Source organism: Pan paniscus, chromosome 4 (assembly GCF_029289425.2).
Source record: "Pan paniscus chromosome 4, NHGRI_mPanPan1-v2.0_pri, whole genome shotgun sequence".
Taxonomy (NCBI): domain Eukaryota; kingdom Metazoa; phylum Chordata; class Mammalia; order Primates; family Hominidae; genus Pan; species Pan paniscus.
Genome location: NC_073253.2, coordinates 128,544,728 through 128,557,056, shown reverse-complemented (window position 1 = coordinate 128,557,056; position 12,329 = coordinate 128,544,728). Strand labels below are relative to the sequence as shown.

The 12,329-nt window shown below is 51.1% G+C and overlaps 1 protein-coding gene across 1 annotated transcript in view; it reads left to right on the top strand.

The window, feature by feature from the left end:
• FSTL4 (follistatin like 4) overlaps positions 1–12,329 on the top strand; it is a 410,518-nt gene that overhangs the window by 354,833 nt on the left and 43,356 nt on the right. The gene's annotated exons all lie outside the window — the stretch shown is intronic.

Here is a 12,329-nt window from a genome sequence, read left to right as displayed (position 1 = left end):
ATTCACTCTGAGCTCAAGCGCACCTCCCTGGGAGAGTACACTGGGTAAGATGCCACAGGCAGTGGCAGGACGGGAGAGTTTTAGTTTAACATCCTGTGTTTGGTGCTTTTCTAGCCTGTTGTCAGCTTGGCAGTATCAGAAATCCAAGTCCCACCACAGCAGAAAATAGATGAATGGTGGCCATGCTATGTCCGGCTAAGGAAGAGAAGAGAGATGCGATGGGTGGGACAGGAGGCCTCTGAACGGGGCTGCATTAGCAAAGGCCTGGAGGTGACCCTGAGAACAGACTGTGTGGGCCTGCTCACAGGGCTCAGAGAGATGGACCACAGGCCAGCAGAGAGTGCAGCAGGCTCCACAGCTGAGAGAACAGTGGGCTGGGGGACCTTAGGAGGAGGTTCTGGGCCCTAGTGCTGGGTAGGCTGTAGACAGCTGTGTGCAGGGAAGGGGTGGTCCCTGTGGAGGGCAGAGGTGAGCCACTGGGCTGGGTTGGCTGGAAGACAAATGCCAGGTGCCAGATGAGAAGGTAGAGGGAAACCAGGTCAGGCCAGAGGGGACCCACCTTGGGGACGTTCGTTGCTGGGTAAGGGAATGAGGGTGTGATGAGTTAAGTGGTGCTGTGTGGAAGAAGAAAGCAACTGAGCTCATGCAGCCTAGTGTGGCCATCAGGGGGTACATCTGTGCCCTGAGGAACCAGGCAGCCTCCGTTGGGGTCCCAGCATCACCCACGTCAGCTTTGTGACTTTGAGTAATTTCTTAACCTGCCGATCCTCAATGAATTAATCTATAAGAAAAGCATTAGCAATACTTCCCTTCTATTAGACTTAAAGAAGTGGCATAATTCAAGGATATTTATTGGTCCAGGTTTGGCACAAGAGGTGATGTGGCTTCCCAGAAGTTCATGTGAGAAGACAGAGTGATGTCACCCATGTAGTGAGCTGCCAGGACAGCTGACGGGTCTTAGGTTACAGTAACAGGAATATAATTTTCATGCAGAAGAGAGGGCAGCCCTAGCCTTGTTGGCTCAGGACAGGACAGCTGGTCCACAGTGGGATGCTTGCCCAGAGAAGAAAGACCCGTGGGATGAATGGTCAGTTCCTGCTAACATCTCGAAGGTGGTGGGGTAGGGGCTGGGGCAAAGGGAGCTGACCTGGGCTGTGTGACCCCCTGAGTTGGACTAGCACAAGGTGCACCTCAAAAGGAGATCAATTTGGGCTCCTTAGATGGAACCCCATTCCAGCCATCAAACCTGCCCCACCATGGAGACAGAGCCGCCACAGGAGGCGCTGAGCTCCTTATCCCAAGGGGCATATGCAAGCTCAGGCAGGGACTGTGGTCAGCAATGCTGCTAGCCACAAGAGGGCAGCTAAACCCAGTGACCTTGGAGGTCCCTTCCAACTCTGAGACTTGTGGGGAGAGAGACCCAGCATGAAATGCTGCAGGAACCACCAAAGTTAGTCCTCTCCTACTCTCTAGGCCCCTTCAGCTACACCCTGGGGGTCATGGGGGAAGCAGATGGAAAGAGGGGGCCACTCTGGAGGTTCTACCCTGGGCAGAGCTGCCAAGGAGTGCCCTTCCCCTAGCCTTGTCACACTGGACAGGATTGTTTTCTTGTGATTTCCCACCATGGTGAACATAGCCAGTATCCTATACAATTTTGAATGTCAATGCAGCATAATCCTGGTGGGTGCTTGCTGGACAGATGCTGGATGGGCAGAACCCTTCATTTTCTGGGCCTGCGATGGCCAGGGCTTGTCTGAGAACTTAGCAAGAAAGAGCAGTGTCCTATCTGTAAAGACTGGACTGTGTTGGGGTGCATGTTTGTGAGTGTGATGTCCTCTACTGTACCTGCTCACAAGGTGCAGTGCCAGCTTTTAAACATGTTTGGCCAGGAAAGATTGATCAGTACTGGGACAGCTCCACCTGTGTCTGTGGGAGCATTTCATGTGCATTACTTGGCGCTCCACTGAAAGACATCAGAAATAAAAGCAGAGGCAAAACTCCACTTAATGTACTTGCCATCAGTTAATTAAATTACTTTGAGTGGTCTTCCCCTCCCTCAAACATGCCTCCAGCACCAACTCAATTGCATTTCTACTTTTCACAATAAGGTTAGCAATTTGGGTAATTGTGGGTGCAACCAGAGATGAATGGCCCCTCATTATCTCCCAGGAAACACTTGCTGCTCGTGGTTGAGTCAGTAGCCTGCAAATAGGCAGGGCCCAGTGCTTCTCAGAACCCCCTACACGAGGGAGCAGGGCAGCACCAGCCCTGCAGGGGTCCAAGCCCGATGTGTACAAACACACAAAACGCACGCACACCTCCCCTACCTGAGGGAAGGAGGCGGCACAGCTTCCTAGGGAAGGGCATGAGCCTGGGGTCTGCCACTTACTAACTAGAACCTTGGAAAGTTACTAGTCTAGTAACCTTGACTGCTCTAAGCTCCAGTTTTCCGTTCTGTGAAATGGGGATAAATAATGGTACCAGCCTCATAGGGTTCCAGTAAGGACTAAATGACAATATGCATGTAAGGCTCTTCATGTATGGTGTTCTATAAATGCTATTATCACTGTCATCATTACTATTGTTACTATCATTAATATTATTATTGTATTATTATTCCTGCTGCTGCTAAATAATATTCTCAGCATCTTGCAGCCTGAGTCCCCACCAAGCAGCCAGCAACAGCTGGGTGAGGCTCCCCAGTCAGGCAGATAGGACCTTGGCATGCCCCCGCTGCTCGCAGTGGGGACGGAGGTCTCACTGTCCACGTCAGCCTTGATTCACCCAGGGAGGGAGGCACTGCTCCTCTGCCTCCAGCAAATCCAGAGCAGCTTCGGGTGAGCTGTTGGACTTCTCTGAGCCTGTGGAGAAAAAGCATGATGTGCTCCTTACATGGGCATTTTCAAGCTGAAGTGTACCAAGGACCCAGCTCAGTGCCTGGCACACAAGAGGTTCTCATAAGCAGTAGCCCCACTTGGGATGGTGTGGAAAGCAACCCTTAGAAGAAATCAGGCTGAAGGGGGCTAAAGCCAGGTCATCGGGATTCACTTGCATTTTTGAAGCAAGAATTAGGGGAGAACAGTCCAGGAGTGCAACACTGATGCAGCAAAGATTCTGGGGTTGATGAGGCTCCCAGAGTCCCTCAGCCTGAGGTGTCTCAGCGGCTACGTTCACCCCATGGCAGTGGGAGATGAAATACGATCACCGGCATTGTAATCAGTGGTGACTCCCAAACACGGCTGCACGGGGGCAAGCTGATCACCCTTCAAAACCCAAGGCGGGGAGATCACAGAGCACGAAGGAGCGTGGGCCTCCTTTCTTTGTCGTTTGTATGAGACATCTTGATTGGCAACAAAATATTAACCACTTTTTCACTACTCTCTTAATGAGAAGCTTTCATGAGCAACAAAATATTAATTTGTCTTGTCTTATCTGTTAAGAATTCTATTAATGAATTCAGTCACAGAGCTATTACAGAATGCCATTCTAATGACACATGTAATTAAACTTTTCTGACTTGCAAACATCAAGCATGACCTGAGCATCAGAATAATATTTGATCAGAAAGTAAATGTACCCCTCTCGCCTGGAGCCAAGTAAGAAGGAGCCAGTCAGATTTTGCAGCGAGTAATGTTGCTCTCAGAAGCACTTATGAGTCACCCAATCGTGTGTGGCCCATCCAGGTGGCGTACATGGGGAGTCATCATTTGGGTTGACTCACTTGCTAAGTGCCTGAGAGTCACAAGCTCCGTACCAGAGTAGAGAACAAAGACACTGTCCGCAGCCTCCAGGGAGGCGAAGTAACCACTGACAACTGTTCTGGGGGCAAGAGAAAGGAGCCCTTCTGACTGGGGCTTCAGGAGACAGGAATAAGTGAGTGAGAAAGAAGTGTATAGGGACAGACTGGGGCTAGAACATAAAGGTCCTTGAATATTAACATTAAGAGTCTTAGCAATTGCCCTGTGGGCAGTGGGGAAGCGCAGATGTTTGATGGGGGAGTGACAGGGTCAGATGTGTGTGCTGCAAGAGTCTGAAGCGCCTTTTCCAGCCTAAGATTAAACATGCATCCAAGAGGGAGTTCAAATAACAGAGGGCCCAGAAGTGAGGGGAGCCTTGTTGATGTTTTCTGAGTCTTCCTCCTCTCTAACTTCCCCAATGGCACATCTGGAGTGCAGCAGTGCCCCAGGGTCCCCCTGGCTTCCACCCAAGTCTCCCCTGATGGGGCAGTGGTTCAGTTCATGATGTCTTCACTTTGCCTTTTTTTTTTTTTTTTTTTTTTTTTAGGCAGTAGGGTCTCTCTCTGTCACCCAGACTGGAGCACAGTGGCATGATCTTGGCTCACTGCAGCCTCGACCTCCAGAGCTCAAGCGATCCTCCCATCTCAGCCTCCAGAGTAGCTGGGACCACAGGCATGCACCACCATGCCTGGCTAATTTTTTTTTTTTTGTAGAGAGGGGTGTTGCTATGTTGCCCAGGCTGACCTCAAACTCCTGAGCTCAAGTGATCCTCCTGCCTTGACCTCCCAAAGTGCTGGGACTACAGGTGTGAGCCACCGTACCTGGCCTTTGCCTTCTTAAGGTTGTCAGGAAGTTCAGCCTGGGCCTGGACCTGGTATGTCTCCTAAGGACACCTGAGCCACTGCCTTGCAGGAGGCTTCAGCCTTACCCAGCCCAGCTTGCAGGAGGGAAAACAAATCCACCACTGAGCAGAGGCTAGAATTATGGACGAATGGTGTAAGGCCCCCAAAGACAGGTGCTCCCCAGCAGATCAGCAGCCCAGGGCACATGCTGCAGCCCCTCCTGGCAGTGGGTCTCTGGATCATGACGCGGCCTTCTGTTTGTTTGATGAGAAATCAGTAGTGTCTGCTCACGTTCATGTTCCCCAGAGCTAACAAAGTGCAGCCTGTAATTTGTTTACTTCCTGGCTGACTGTGGGTTTCGTTACTGAAGCAGCTGTGTGTCTGGATGTGCTTCTGACCTGGCCCTGTGTCCCCACTCACCTCAGTCCTTGAGGAGGCACAGCCCACTGCCCCCACCTCAGAAGCTAAGCAGAGGCGTGGCCACCAGCAGCACCCTGTGCTCTGCACGACCTGGGCCTGGGCTAGGCGGCCCCCAGGAGTGTGCCTGTGCTTGTGTCTGGTAGAAGGGGAGACTTTGCCCCCAGCCCCTGCTGTGGGGCCCCCACAAGGGACCATTCCCTGGTGAGTTTCCCCTGTAGCCCCTGTCTCCTGGGGACTCAGGTCCAGGCTTTGGGGGCTGGGGTGAGACCCATCTCAGAAGCAGATCCACACATTCCCTCCCTACTCTGGCCCCCATTCTAGGTATTGGGGTTGGGAAGGATGGGGTGCTGCCTCACTTTCTGCAGAAACAGAACATGCAAACCCATTCTGGGCCTCAGCCCTCTGCTTCTCTGACCACCCAGCCTGCACAGCGGCCACTCGGAGGGTGAAGTGACTGTCCCCAAACCTAGTCGGCACATCCTGCCTCAACAATGTCACCCACCCTTCATCTCATAACTGTCTTCCTCACTGTCCTTTATGATCCTGAGGGCCAGGAGACAGGAACGGGCAGAAATAGGGACAGGGCATCTCAAAAGTCACAGGTAATGGCTGTTGGGTTGAACCATCCAAGTGTTGTTGCCAGTGTTGTTACCATTCATACACGGTGCAGGCTCCGTGCCGGTTGTCAGGTCATAAGCATCAGCTCATCCCATACCCCTGCCCCATGAGGCACGTGGGGTTAACTCATTCAGATGAGTGGAGAACTTGCCCATGGGCCTACAGCCACCTACATGCCCTGGCCCAGAGCTCTCTGGGTTCCCTGCTTGTGGGACATAATATCTAGCCCCCAGCAATTCCAAATCTTTGCTGTGGGGCTGTCTGTAGTTCCCAGGCCCCAGTGGAATGTATCGAATTGGATATGGGTCCCTGTGTGTGGAGCTCCTATTCTTACTGGCTGCTGGCCTCTGGCCCCAGCAAGGAAGGAAGCAACATGCTCTGAGACCAGCACGTGGAATTGTTTAGCCAGGATATTCTCAGGGAGAGAAAACATTTTTCCATTGTATTCTTTTTTAAAAAAACAGAAAAAACAAAAAGGCCTACAACAAACTCGGTATATTTCAAATGACTTGAAAGAGCCACTCTTTTTTGTTTTGGGTTTTTTTTTTTTTCACTGAATCTCGCTATTTGGGGCTTTCTAATGTCGGCAGGCAGAGTACGGTGATAAAAGCAAAAAACAAAACCCATTAGAAGAAAGTATTTGTGGCAGTGTTTGAAGGATGTGTTAAAATGTTCACTTTTCTCCCCATACCTAAATGGTATAAAACCAGGAACAAATAATTCTAATGAAGCGTATGCTCTCAGCTAGCTCTTCTTTGGAAGGGAGTTATTAAAAAGACCAAAAGAAAATGATTTAGGAGCTCATGACTCATTTAATTTTTATTGTCTTTATATGAACCAGTCATGAATTCATTGTAAAAAGATGAGAGGTGTTTGATTAGCATGGAGAGCTGTTTGCACCACGATAGACAGTGGTTGTAGGCTCTGCATTAAAATAATCTCATTAAATGCTTGGGTACATTTTGTTTTAAAATCTTAGAAAACACTACATTTGAAGCACTTAAAGGCTTTGGCCAATTCTCTGTAGCTTGTGTCGAAAACATCTGAACATCCAGTTCTTTAGAGTTTTGAATGTGTTCAAACCATTGGGAGTGTTGTCCAGAGCTCTCCAAGATATGGGGGCCGGGGCCTATGGTACTCCAGCCTGTGGAACCTGTGGGGTGACTCTGCCCTGCCAAGTGTCTCCTCTGGCCTTTGCTTTCTCAGTGCCTCTTTCGAGGTCCTCTTTCCCCTCTTAGGGGAAAGCCTTAGGGGAAGCCCTGGCCTCAGGGCTTGATTTGTACTCAGTGACCACTTCCGGCCCCATCTCCAAGGTACAGGGTCCCACAGGAAGGTTCTAATTCAGCTTCTATACCCTGATTGCAGAACCCAGGAACTCCCCACAGAGTCTCTTCCTCCCTGAGCCTCACTGCCTCCCTACAGAGGCCCAGTCAATGAAGGAGGCCGATTGGTGCCTCTCTTGGCCACTGCAGATTAGAGCCTACCCCTCCAAGGCACTCTCTGCACTAAGCAAGGACAAGGGAGTCACCAGGAGGTCCTGCAGCCCATGAGCCATGCCCAAGCACTGCTCTTCCTGGACTCCCCCTCCCCAGCCCCATGCAGCTGTTTCAGGTTTTGTCTACAGCAAACAAGACTGCAGTAAACATCCTTATACCCACCTCTTTGCACATGTGTGTAAGTTGACGTGTAAGATAAGTTGTCGGAAGTGATGCATGTTCAGTTTTGATGGGTTTTGCCAAATCTCCCTCCAAAATGGCTGCACCAGTCTACGCCCTCTCCAACAATGTGTAAGAGTTTTGAACACCATGTCAGGAGGAAATTCCTAACTGAAAGTCGTCTTGGTCCCTGAAATGAGCCATAGAAGGAAATTTATTTAAATCCTCTCTGGAGTGTCTCAAGGACAGGAATCAGCTGTCATGGCTGTGAGTGTGGTCCAGGTTAGAGTCAGGAGCTGAAACCCTTGGTAAGGCCTTCTCAGCCTGGGGATTCAGGATCCAAGGATCCCCAGGAAGAGGGTTGCAGGTTTCCCAAAGGAAAGCAGCGGGTGTGAGGTGGTCTGGAACTTCAGATGACTGCTACAGTGCAGTCTAGAACCTGAGTCCCTTCCCGCCCCAGCTGGGGATGCCACGCTAATTAGCCAAGGAGCCAAAGCCCCATTCAAGGGCTCAGGCCTGCACCTCACCAGAGGGCCCCATTAGCTGCCACCCCTACTACATAACACTCTGGAGTCCTGGCATGTCAAGAGGTATTTGCCCGCTGGCCTCTAAGGGTGGACAAGTGGAGGGCTCAGAGCAATGTCTCTGGCATGAGCCTTCTGTTGCAGGTGCCTGGGCCCCTGTGTATACCCAGATAATCAGGTTTGTCCCTATACGCAATTTCAACATGCATACCACTAGGTCAGAACTTCCCTATTTGAGTTTTTGAGCCAACTGAAGTTGGCACTTCGACAGAAGACACCCTCACTTCTGACATAAACTGGAAGTCAGGTGGTTCCCAAAACCACCCTCAGGTTCAACAATTTGCTGGAAAAACAGAACTCATTGTAAGTGTTATACTCATAGTTAAAGTTTAATACAGCAAAAAGAGTACAGATTAAAGTCAGCCAAGTGATGAAGCCCACAGGGCAGAGCCCAGGAGGGCTCTAAACGTGGAACCTCTGTTCTCCTCTCCCAGTGGAGTCACAGACATGTCACTGTCACAGTGTCAATTTCCCAGAGAAGCTCACCCAGGCCTCGGTGTCCAAAGCTTTTGCTGGAGCTCATTCAAATACTGCCCACATGGCTGCCCTCTCGTCCCCAGCCCCTCTAGAGACAGAACTGGTACCACCTGGCCCAAAGACCCCAGGCAAATAAAGAGACCCCTATGAGGCATGACATTCCAGAGCCTAGAGATTGCCTCCCTGTAGCCAAAGAGGCAAGGCCAGACCTCCCTGGGTAACATGAATTCTTAACTATCCTTCCTCTCAGGGCTTCCCAGGAGGTAGCATCCTAGGCTAACACACTCCCTGAAGTCAGCAAATATTCATTGAGCTCAGTTATGCACAGGAACCACATGACACGCTGAGGATAATACAGTCATGCACAAAGAGATGAGTCATGCGCGAAGAGATGCGTCATGCGCGAAGAGATAAGGGCCTCGCCTTTGGCATCCACAGTCAGAAGAAGACTGACCGCACACACCAGAAGACACCCAAGTCAGCCAGGGACCACACATGCCCCGAGCCTTGGAAGAACCAGGTGCTCTCCCCACAGTGGCTTCTCTCATGCCTCCAACTCCCTCTTCCAGGCCTGAACCTGGGAACGAGCAGGAGGACAGGCCCACTCCGGGTTGCTCACACTGAACGCAGCTGCCCACAACAGCCCTCTTCCAGGGGACTCAGTCAGCTACTTAGAGATTGCTCCAAGTTGCAGAGACTTCTTTTTCTTGAGAGGACTCTGAGAAAGAGGATGGTTCCTCAGGTCTTTGCAGGATGGCAAGTCCGTCTATTATGTCCGGAATTGGTGGGTTCTTGGTCTCACTGACTTCAAGAATGAAGCCGCGGACCCTCGCAGTGAGTGTCACAGTTCTTAAAGCTGGCGTGTCCAGAGTTTGTTCCTTCTGATGCTTGGATGCGTTTGGAGTTTCTTCCTTCTGGTGGGTTCGTGGTCTCGCTGGCTTCAGAAGTGCAGCTGCAGACCTTCAGGGTGAGTGTTGCAGCTCATAAAGTCAGTGTAAACCTAAAGAGTGAGCAGCAGCATTTATTGCAAAGAGCAAAAGAACAAAGCTTCCACTGCGTGGAAAGGAACCCCCGTGGGTTGCCACTTCTGGCTCCCGCAGTCTGCGTTTATTCTCTTATCTGGCCCCACCCACATCCTGCTGATTGGTCCATTTTACAGAGAGCCAATTGGTCTGTTTTACAGAGAGCTGATTGGTCCGTTTTGACAGGGTGCTGATTGGTGTGTTTATAATCCCTGAGCTAAACACAAAAGTTCTCCACGGTCCCCACTAGATTAGCTAGATACAGAGTGTCCACACAAAGTTTCTCCAAGTCCCCACCAGAGTATCTAGATACAGAGTGCCGATTGGTGCATTCACAAACCCTGAGCTAGACACAGGGTGCTGATTTGTGGGTTTACAAACCTTGAGCTAGATACAGAGTGCTGATTGGTGTATTTACAATCCCTTAGCTAGACATAAAGGTTCTCCAAGTCCCCACCAGACTCAGGAGCCCAGCTGGCTTCACCCAGTGGATCCTGCACCAGGTCTGCAGGTGGAGCTGCCTGCCAGTCCCGCGCCGTGCGCCCGCACTCCTCAGCCCTTGGGTGGTTGATGGGACTGGGCGCCCTGGAGCAGGGAGTGGTGCTCTTCTGGGGGGCTCAGGCTGCGCAGGAGCCCACGTTGGCAGGGAGGGGGGCGGGGGTGGGGGAGGCTCAGGCATGGCGGGCTGCAGATCCTGAGCCTTGCCCTGCAGGGAGGCAGCTAAGGCCCAGCAAGAAATCCAGCGCAGCAGCTGCTGGCCCAGGTGCTAAGCCCCTCACTGCCCAGGGCTTGCTGGCTGGCAGCCGCTCCAAGTGCGGGGCCCACCGAGCCCATGCCCACCCGAAACTCACGCTGGCCCACAAGCCCCTCGCACAGCCCCGGTTCCCGCCCGCGCCTCTCCACACCTCCCGGCAAGCTGAGGGAGCCAGTTCCCACCTTGGCCAGCCCAGAAAGGGGCTCCCACAGTGCAGTGGCGGGCTGAAGGGCTCCTCAAGCATGGCCAGAGTGGGCACCAAGGCCGAGGAGGCTCCGAGAGCGAGCGAGGGCTGCGAGGGCTGCCAGCACGCTGTCATCTCTCACTATGAGGGGTTAGAATGAAGTGAATGTCGCCATAACCTCAGTGTTGGTCGGGAAGGTCAGCACTAGGGAGCCAGTATGTTGGTACGTGTGTGCACTCATGCGTGTACATCATCATGTGTACCACGTGTCCATGTAGATGTTTGGGTGTGCTCCCTCCCCCATGTGTGCACACTCGCATGTACTGCATGTGTCCATGTGGATGCCTGTGTGTGCTCACCCACATGTGCATGTGGTCCTGGCTTGGTCTGGATAAGGGCCAGACAAGTCTAGACGTGTTCGAGGAATGGCTATCACCGAGGCACCACATGTCACTCTGTGTTTAAGTTTGCTGCATTTGACTGTGCAGGTGAGATGCTAGAGTTAGTGGCATTCTGGGGGCCAGAATTGAAGGATTGTTGGGGGAGAGACCCCCCCTTTGCTCCCTCCTCCCGCAAAGAGAACCAGGGGTGCTCCTGAGGAGGGCAATGTCGGAAAAGCTCTGAATAATTGTTTCTAAACTGAGTCTGAACTTGTAACATTGACAGTATCATTAACCTAAACTCTAATATTACTCTGGAGTCCTTGCGTTGAACATTTAGTCTCTAAATATTCAGTATTGATGACTCATTTCCATATATACCTGACTCTCATGGATCACTATGACAACATCCCCCATCTCATCTCTGCTTAACTATTGTTTAATACTTAAGTCTCATTTAATTGTGTTCTTTATTAAGGGCAGATACTTAGAAAATCGCTTTTTAAAAGGTGAGAACCATGTCTTTAAAATTGTCTCTTTCCCAGAAAACAGATATGCATCAATACAAAGAATGGTCTAATCTGACATCTGTTTATTTCTGTAAGGAACCTTGATTTTGCTAATACAGTTCTATGCATCAGAGCAAAAAAAAGCCATCTATAAAGAGACAAGTACAGAGATGCAATCAAGCGTTGATAGCAGTATTCAGATGCATCTCAAAGAACATTCAGGAGAGGAAGGATTGCAGGCTTAGTTTTATGTAGCTTCTTATAAATCAATTGTTAAAGTAATTTTCTCACATCCAATGAGGTAAATTTGATTTCTGTAGCCAGTATTCATATCCAGAAAACAATATGCGCTTTGTTCTGTAATTATATGATGCCTATCATTTTCACCCAGAGACGTTATTTTACTTATTACAGAGTCAGCTTCTCCTCCGAGCTGTAGCCACAGGCAGGTAATGCTTAGGTTCTCATGGAAGAGCCATAACACACCCAGCAGCCCCTCAAGTCCTCCAAGGGCTGACACACACCCCCCTCAGCACCTGAGTGATTGCCGAAGAGTTAAGTCTCTGCTCCTGGGGAGCAGGGATGTGTACTTGGTAAGCAGGAAAGAAACAGACAGTGAGGTTAAATGACTGTGTTGGAGGCACAGCACAAGTCATCAGTAGCGGGTGGGAATCCATGCGCGATGGGCTTTTCCATCTCTTCCTGCTGTTCTGAGCTTTGGTCAATTCCAGCGTGCCCCAGCCTGAGGAGTGCAAAAGAGCCTCGAGTTCTCCCGAGGGCTGCAGGACGGAGAAGGGGACAAGTGGGGAAGTGGGGACGAGACTTGAGACCAGTGCTCTGCTCCTCCCGCCAGCTGCCTCATTTTGAGCATGTGTGGGTGGGTAATATTTGAGTGGACAGGAAGGCAGGTGGGCACCTCGGCTGTCAAACTCAAAGAATCCCCTCAGAAAGCCTAGCTCGGTGCCCTGTACAGTCCACTCGACAGCTATTTTTTGAGGGCCCACTGTGCACCAGGACTGTGACAGGCACACAGGGCACAAGCCTCCCTGCCCTCCTCTGCAGAGCTCACATTCTGCAGGGGAAGACAGGCAGCAAACAAGGTAAGTACAGAAAGCAGCAGGCGGCACAGCAGTGCGTCCACAGGAGG